Genomic DNA, 7,269 nt, shown 5'->3' on the forward strand with positions numbered 1-7,269 from the left:
GACATCCTGGAATGTGAAGTCAAGTGGGCCTTAGGAAGCATCACTACGAACAAAGCCAGTGGAGGTGATGGAATTCCAGTGGAGCTATTTCAAGTCCTGAAAGATGATGCTGTGAAAGTGCTGCACTCAATATGCCAGCAAATTTGAGAAACTCAGCAGTAGCCACAGGACTGGAAAAGGTCAGTTTTCATTCCCATCCCAAAGAAAGGCAATGCCAAAGAATGCTCAAACTACCGCACAGTTGCACTCATCTCACATGCTAGTAAAGTAATGCTCAAAACTCTCCAAGCCAGGCTTCAGCAATACGTGAACTGTGAACTTCCAGATGTTCAAGCTGGTGTTAGAAAAGGCAGAGGAACCAGAGATCAAATTGCCAACATCCGCTGGATCATCAAAAAAAGCAAGAGAGTTCCAGAAAAACATCTATTTCTGCTTTATTGACTATACCAAAGCCTTTGACAGTGTGGATCACAATAAACTGTGGAAAATTCTTCAAGAGATGGGAATACCAGACCACCTGACCTGCCTCTTGAGAAACCTGTATGCAGGTCAGGAAGCAACAGTTAGAACAGGACATGGAACAACAGACTGGTTCCAAATAGGAAAAGGAGTCTGTCAAGGCTGTATATTGTCACCCTGCTTATTTAACTTCTATGCAGAGTACGTCATGAGAAACGCTGGACTGGAAGAAGCACAAGCTGGAATCAAGATTGCCAGGAGAAATACCAATAACCTCAGATATGCAGATGACACGACCCTTATGGCAGAAAGTGAAGAGGAACTAAAAAGCCTCTTGATGAAAGTGAAAGAGGAGAGTGAAAAAGTTGGCTTAAACCAGTTGGCATCTGGTCCCATCACTTCATGGGAAATAGATGGGGGAACAGTGTCAGACTTTATTTTTTGGTCTCCAAAATCACTGCAGATGGTGACTGCAGCCATGAAATTAAAAGACGCTTACTCCTTGGAAGAAAAGTTATGACCAACCTAGATAGCATATTCAAAAGCAGAGACATTACTTTGCCAACAAAGGCCCGTCTAGTCAAGGCTATGGTTTTTCCAGTGGTCATGTGTGGATGTAAGAGTTGGACCATGAAGAAGGCTGAGCGCCGAAGAATTGATGCTTTTGAACTCTGGTGTTGGAGAAGACTCTTGAGAGTCCCTTGGACTGCAAGGAGATCCAACCAGTCCATTCTAAAGGAGATCAGCCCTGGGTGTTCTCTGGAAGGAAAGATGCTAAAGCTGAAACTCCAGTACTTTGGCCAGCTCATGTGAAGAGTTGACTCATTGGAAAAGACTCTGATGCGGGCAGGGATTGGGGGCAGGAGGAGAAGGGGATGACAGAGGATGAAATGGCTGGATGGCATCACTGACTTGATGGACATTGAGTCTGAGTGAACTGCAGGAGTTGGTGATGGGCAGGGAGGCCTGGCATGCTGTGATTCATGGGGTCGCAAAGCGTTGGACATGACTGACTGGCTGAACTGAACTGAACTGTGAAATATACACTAATTTATTTGTAGATGGTCTAAATATGGCTTGTCATCTGATCCAACCATCTATTTCTAGTTACATTTTATCTGAACGATATAGAGGCAACAGGATGGCAAATATAAGGAACAATGCATGAAAAATTCAAAGTAGGAAGGTAAAAGCAGGAAGTTTACTTAGAGTATTCAGTGTGTAAGAAAAAGCAAAAGCTATAGTAAGCAAAGTCCAACAGGAGTTCAGAGCTTGATTTCAGTGTGGCAGGTGTTGAGCCAAAGAAAAATTATTCTGCCATCAGAATAAGACTGATGTGAGAAATTAGTGCCTAAAGAAAGTGAAGTCAGGATCAAGAAACACTAGGTACTTGATTAAGTAACCTAGCTAAGAGTACCTACAGAAAAATGAAAATAATGCCCTATGGCTTGAAGAGGGGCAAAGGTCAAACAGTGACAGCTGCTTACAAGACTTCCAATTATGAGGATAGGTGGAACAGTAGCAATATGCACAGTAACTGATGAACTGGACTGTAAGAGTCATACTTCAGAGATGAAATAAATGGAATATTTATATTAAACTTGTGCTTGGTAAGTGCTATGTTCACAAGAAACAAAAAGATATCAAACTTAAGATAATTTTAAATCAGATAAAACTTGATAAATGGGGAAGGATGGGAATGGGGGAAATAGAATGAGAGATTAATATTTCTTAGATTAAAATTTGTAAAGTACCAATGAGATTTAAACACTGTTAAAAACTGTGATGATTCAGTGGCAAAATTAAGGAGAAATTGCTAGGGGATAAAAAAATAAGGCAATGCAAAAAAGGTCTGATTCTTTATTCAACATATTTTCTACCAATAATATAAGTGTTGTGTAATACTGTGAATTAAACATAATTTCAGATTATATGCATCTGTGTATCTATATCTATCTATACTGTTACATATAGTTTTAGCGTTAACTGATAACTGTCATATATATCAAATGTAAATTACATAATTCAAAATTAATAAAAAAAATAATAGTGCATAGTAAAGCAGATCATTTCTTTCTCTATCATTCTGGAGAAAGGAGAATTTGCCAGAGTATGCTGTAAAAACTGAATCAATAAAGTTTTCTTTTAGCAAATATATAATCCTAAAGTATGTACATCAACTAAGGTTACATCTTAACTTATTGCTAACCTTTAAGTTTGCAACAATCAATATAAGTCTATAAGATGTTAGGCCAAGTTAGGTTAAAAAACAATAACTGTAACTGCTTACTAAATATATATTTTATTATAAAGACTTTCTAATAAGCTGCTTGTGACCATTGATCAGCAAAATAAAAAGAATAAATTCAAAGACTAGATTAGAATAATAGTTCTAGATTCCAAGTAAATCTATATCTTAAAGGCACACCACCAGTCAGAAGAGTTCTTATTTATTTTGAAATTAATCCTCATGGATCATTTTGAAAAACAGCAAATACATGCAAAGTCAAAGCACTATTGATTTTAAACTCTCGTATTTATTCTTGGCAGATCAGAACAAAAGAAATTTAGGTTCACAGCTGTGGACGTTAAAAGGCAAAACAATGAATGCAACTATTTCAAAGTGGTATAATCCAAAAACAATTTTAGTAATATAAGAATTCCCCATCATGTTTTCAAAGGTTTACACCTAAAAGTTCACCATTCTAAACAACTAAACTATACATAATCTTCCATTTTGGTGAAGAATATTTATATTTCTATCCATCACATAAAGCTAAAAGGACTTCAAAGAATACGCTCCCTAGATAATCAAAATACTTAAAAAAGTCATACGTGAAATTTCAAATTAGATACATACTAAAACAAAATGGAATCTAGAAGATAGATTTGACTAGTTCAAGCTTTCATCTCAGCACTGCTGTTAAACAGTGAGAAAGGACCAAGTGTATGAGGCTACGTACAAGAGACATGCTGAATGTCTGTAGTTCACATTAGTTTCCAACAGTCCCTACACGAAGCACTGCAGATATAATCATTACTGTACAGGCAGCCTCTTAAGTGTCCTAGGGTTTGGCAGCCCATGATAAAGCAGAAAGAAGCTGAATACTGAATATTTTCCTGAGAGGAAGGTGATAGACTAGAAAGGGGCTCTATTTTTAGATTATATATGGAGCCAGTATGAATTATGCCAGTGACCACGCTAATCATTGAAACTGCTGAATGGGGTATGATGAGGTAGTTGCCTAAAAATTTCAAGAACCAAAGTTAGTTTCTTTTATGCAACAGCTCTAACCTTGGTTACCTTTTTCCCCTGCAAAGCAGTTAATCAAAAATCCTATTTCAACAAGACTACTTACTTATATTTAAAAATATAAGTATGTCCAACTAAAGGAGAAAAGTCTCATCTGTGTTCATTAGACTAAAATTAGTAGTTTTCTCCCTATTACTTGGTCTTATTTCTCCTCAAAGTGAAGTCCAGAGTTTACAAATAATGTTAATTTTTCCTCCTATAAAAAATTTTGAATATACTGTACTTTTAATCATTAGTAAAATCAATAACCTTTTAGAGTTTCAATTAAACATATAAGTTACTTTTAGTTAATTACTGTAACCATGTAAAATTGGATACAAAGCAGTATTTTAATATCAAGATTATAGAAGACACAATGATAATTTTTTAAAAATTCTAAATTCAATCAACTCCAATTATATTTTCAGTACATTACAAATGACTACTCAGGTTATAAGGCCAGGTAATCACAAGAAAAATGTCTGCAATCCAAAAACCCTATGATTCACACTAAGCTCGACTTCCTTAAAAAAAAAAAAAAAAACCCTAAATATATACATTAATCATTGCCCTTTCCAATCTGTACCTTTTGTTAATAAATAAGTTAATGGATAAACTTAATGCAATTAATAGGAGCTTTCAAAGAATACAAAATAAACATCATCTTATGAACACATTACTATGACAGAAAAAAAAGAAATACTTATTTGTAAACAATGGGGAGAACATAACTTGGAGAAAAACTGGTCACCAAGTCACCAGAAAATACAACTCACAGCCCTTTACTACTACCAATGTTGGTCAGCCATCAGCTTAAACCAATTAATATATGTATGAAGAACTAAACAGCGAAAGAGAAAAGAAGTGGTTCCGTCTACTGAGCCTTGTTCTTGAATTAGTAAATGACAATGAATGAGTTCTCTTAACAGAAAAACTATGAAATGACAAAACTGGTTTCAAATACATTTTTAAGGAGAAATAAATCCCAAATGTAAAATGATTATATATGCCTTAAAAGAATCCCTAGAGAGTTTGAATTCAGAATTCTTCATGGGAAAATATAACTGCTTTCTCCTTCCAAAAGTTATCACCATTCTGTGTGAAAATGTTTCTATTCAATTCAGTAATGTTTTGAGATGATATTGGAAGAATAATTCTAAGTTAAAAGGACTAAGAAAAGTTTTTTTGAGGCAAGGAAATCTGTTCTGCAACTTGAAGGATGGGTAAACCTTACTACTAGGTAAATTGAGAAAAGGCATTTTAGTCACGGGGAAATGCTCACACAAAAGCAAAGGGGGGTGGGACTGTAGAGAAAGTGTGCCACTTTCTGGGGTTAGGAGTCAGAAAAGAGAAGTCTAAGAAGGCACTAAATTGTGAGAGACTCTGAATACACATTTGGCTGAAGGAGTATTTGGCCTTGTATTTGTATGATAAGAAATCTTGTGATTTTTTCAACGAAGGAATTGAAAAGTTGGATCTGTGTTAGCAAGATAAACTGACAGACGGAAGAAAGTTACTTCAAAAACTCCAGAAACCATTCATGAAAATAAAGCCTTCTCTCCTCATCTCACAACACCAAGCAAATTGCTTTGCACAGAATCGATGTCCAACAAACTTTTTTGATTTCTTGCCTGAAGAAGGTAAGAACTGTAAAGAGGCGAAGAATCCTATGGTAGTGAGAAAACCAGACTTGAGTACATTTCTGCTCCACAGTAAAATGGATATTTATATTTATGTAAATAACTCAGGAAGAATCTTACTCATATTTTTACTGTTTTTATAAGGACAATTAGAAGGATATTGAAAGTGTTATGTGATTTATAAAGTATTGAAAGGAGAACAGCTGTCCAAAAAGAAGGGCTGAAATATTTCTGTATAGTTCACAGCAAAACACAGCATATACAGGCATCTTAAAAGTGGGATTATGTCTCTACAAATGGAATCCAGAGACCCAGAGATTTAAAGAAACACAGAAGCAACTGGGACTTGGCCATGTTTTGAATCTCTGCACAGTGACTAGTTACTACTTAAATGATCTAGTTAAACTCTCAGGGTTAGTTTGGCATAGTGAAACTTATCCAACATGTGTCTTGGTGATTAGAGATATGATTTACAAAAAGCACCTCAATGCCTGGCTCTGGTACTTAACAAAAGTACTCAATATAGTAGAAATAATCATAATTGCCATTGTTATTTTTAAAAAAAATCACACGTCTATTAGATTTAGAATGCTAGTCTAAATCTATGTCATGTTTTCAATTTTAAAATTCCAGAGATCTAATTACGAAGTTTTTATCTTTTAGGTAAATTAGAAACATTTTATGCTTAAGAACAAGGCCATTTTAAAAACTACTATATCCTATCTTTGTTTTAATTAGCCGAGTACCAAGTCTGAGATTTATATTAAAACATTGTAACACTGCATGTCTGATTTAATAACAGAAGTTAATACAACTAAACAGCTTATCCAGCCAAAGAGGATTTGGAGGGAATGCCTTCTAAAACAGTAACACATAACTTTTTACTCTGTATCAGCTTCAAGGTAAGCTGTCCCTCCTCCCCTGAGCCTCCACACTACACACACACTCACACATCAACCAAAAGCGATCTGCCCCCTTTAAACGATGATTACTGACTTCGAAACGGTCAGCCAAAGCTGCATCTTGAATAATGATAAGCCAAGCAAAAGTGGTATTTATCAGGTAATCGCACAGGTGATTATCAAGCCGGAAATCTTCCGTGCACCCTTCTAAAGTGGCAGCTTCAAAATTCAGCTTCCCACACAGGCCACCAGAGACTCCAATACAAGCCGAGTGAAAGGAAAGCCAAGAATCTACTTCGTTTAATTCCACGGGAGGGTTATATTATACATTAAAGCAAATAAAATTTCCACCCTTAGTCGTTTTCTTTAAGAGTTCAAATGATACCAGTTTAAAAACGAGCTAACTGGTTACCATTAAACAAGGAAACTATAGGTTTCTTATTATTCCAAGATACTCTATAGATTTTCAGCAAAGGGCTTTCTTGACATTCAATGCTTACGAAAACTTTTTGCACCAACTATCAATTTCTATGGTAAAGCGACAGGTTGATTTCCCCAGAGTCCATTAACTTCAGTATGGTAAACGCAGGTGTCTGACAAAGGCTGCCTGCTCTAGACAGCAAACTCACCACAAGAAACGCCATCCTTCTCGGATTTAATTCCACGGGGTTTCGCGTTTTTGTTTGTTACTCACACTCAGAATACGTAAGTTGTTCTTGTATCTACTGTCCTTTTTACTAAACGAACAAACTAGAGAAGAAAGCCCTTAGGATGTACTCTAATTTTTAAATGTCCAACCTGAAAGAAACTGAGTGCTCGACCCGGAGCGGGCTACTCCTCACCCCGAATTTCTGATTTCTCGACTTGCGTCCCCGCGACCACTCCGGCCCCCTCCTGACGCGAACAAAGGAGATCGCCCCCACACCCCAGACACAGAGCCCGCCCCCTACTCACTCACACGCCCCCCCTCCCTGTC

General features: G+C 36.5%; 1 protein-coding gene across 1 annotated transcript in view; it reads right to left on the reverse strand.

Annotated features, from left to right (window-relative positions):
* GPSM2 (G-protein signaling modulator 2) overlaps window positions 1-7,208 on the reverse strand; it is a 53,377-nt gene extending 46,169 nt beyond the window's left edge. Inside the window, exon 1 of the mRNA XM_010830933.1 lies at window positions 6,923-7,208. The gene's annotated coding sequence lies outside the window, so the exon portion shown is untranslated. The remainder of the gene's footprint in view (window positions 1-6,922) is intronic.
* Window positions 7,209-7,269: the final 61 nt, after the last annotated feature.

The sequence above is a fragment of the Bison bison genome, unplaced genomic scaffold (assembly GCF_000754665.1).
Source record: "Bison bison bison isolate TAMUID 2011002044 unplaced genomic scaffold, Bison_UMD1.0 scf7180017864519, whole genome shotgun sequence".
Lineage (NCBI taxonomy): Eukaryota > Metazoa > Chordata > Mammalia > Artiodactyla > Bovidae > Bison > Bison bison.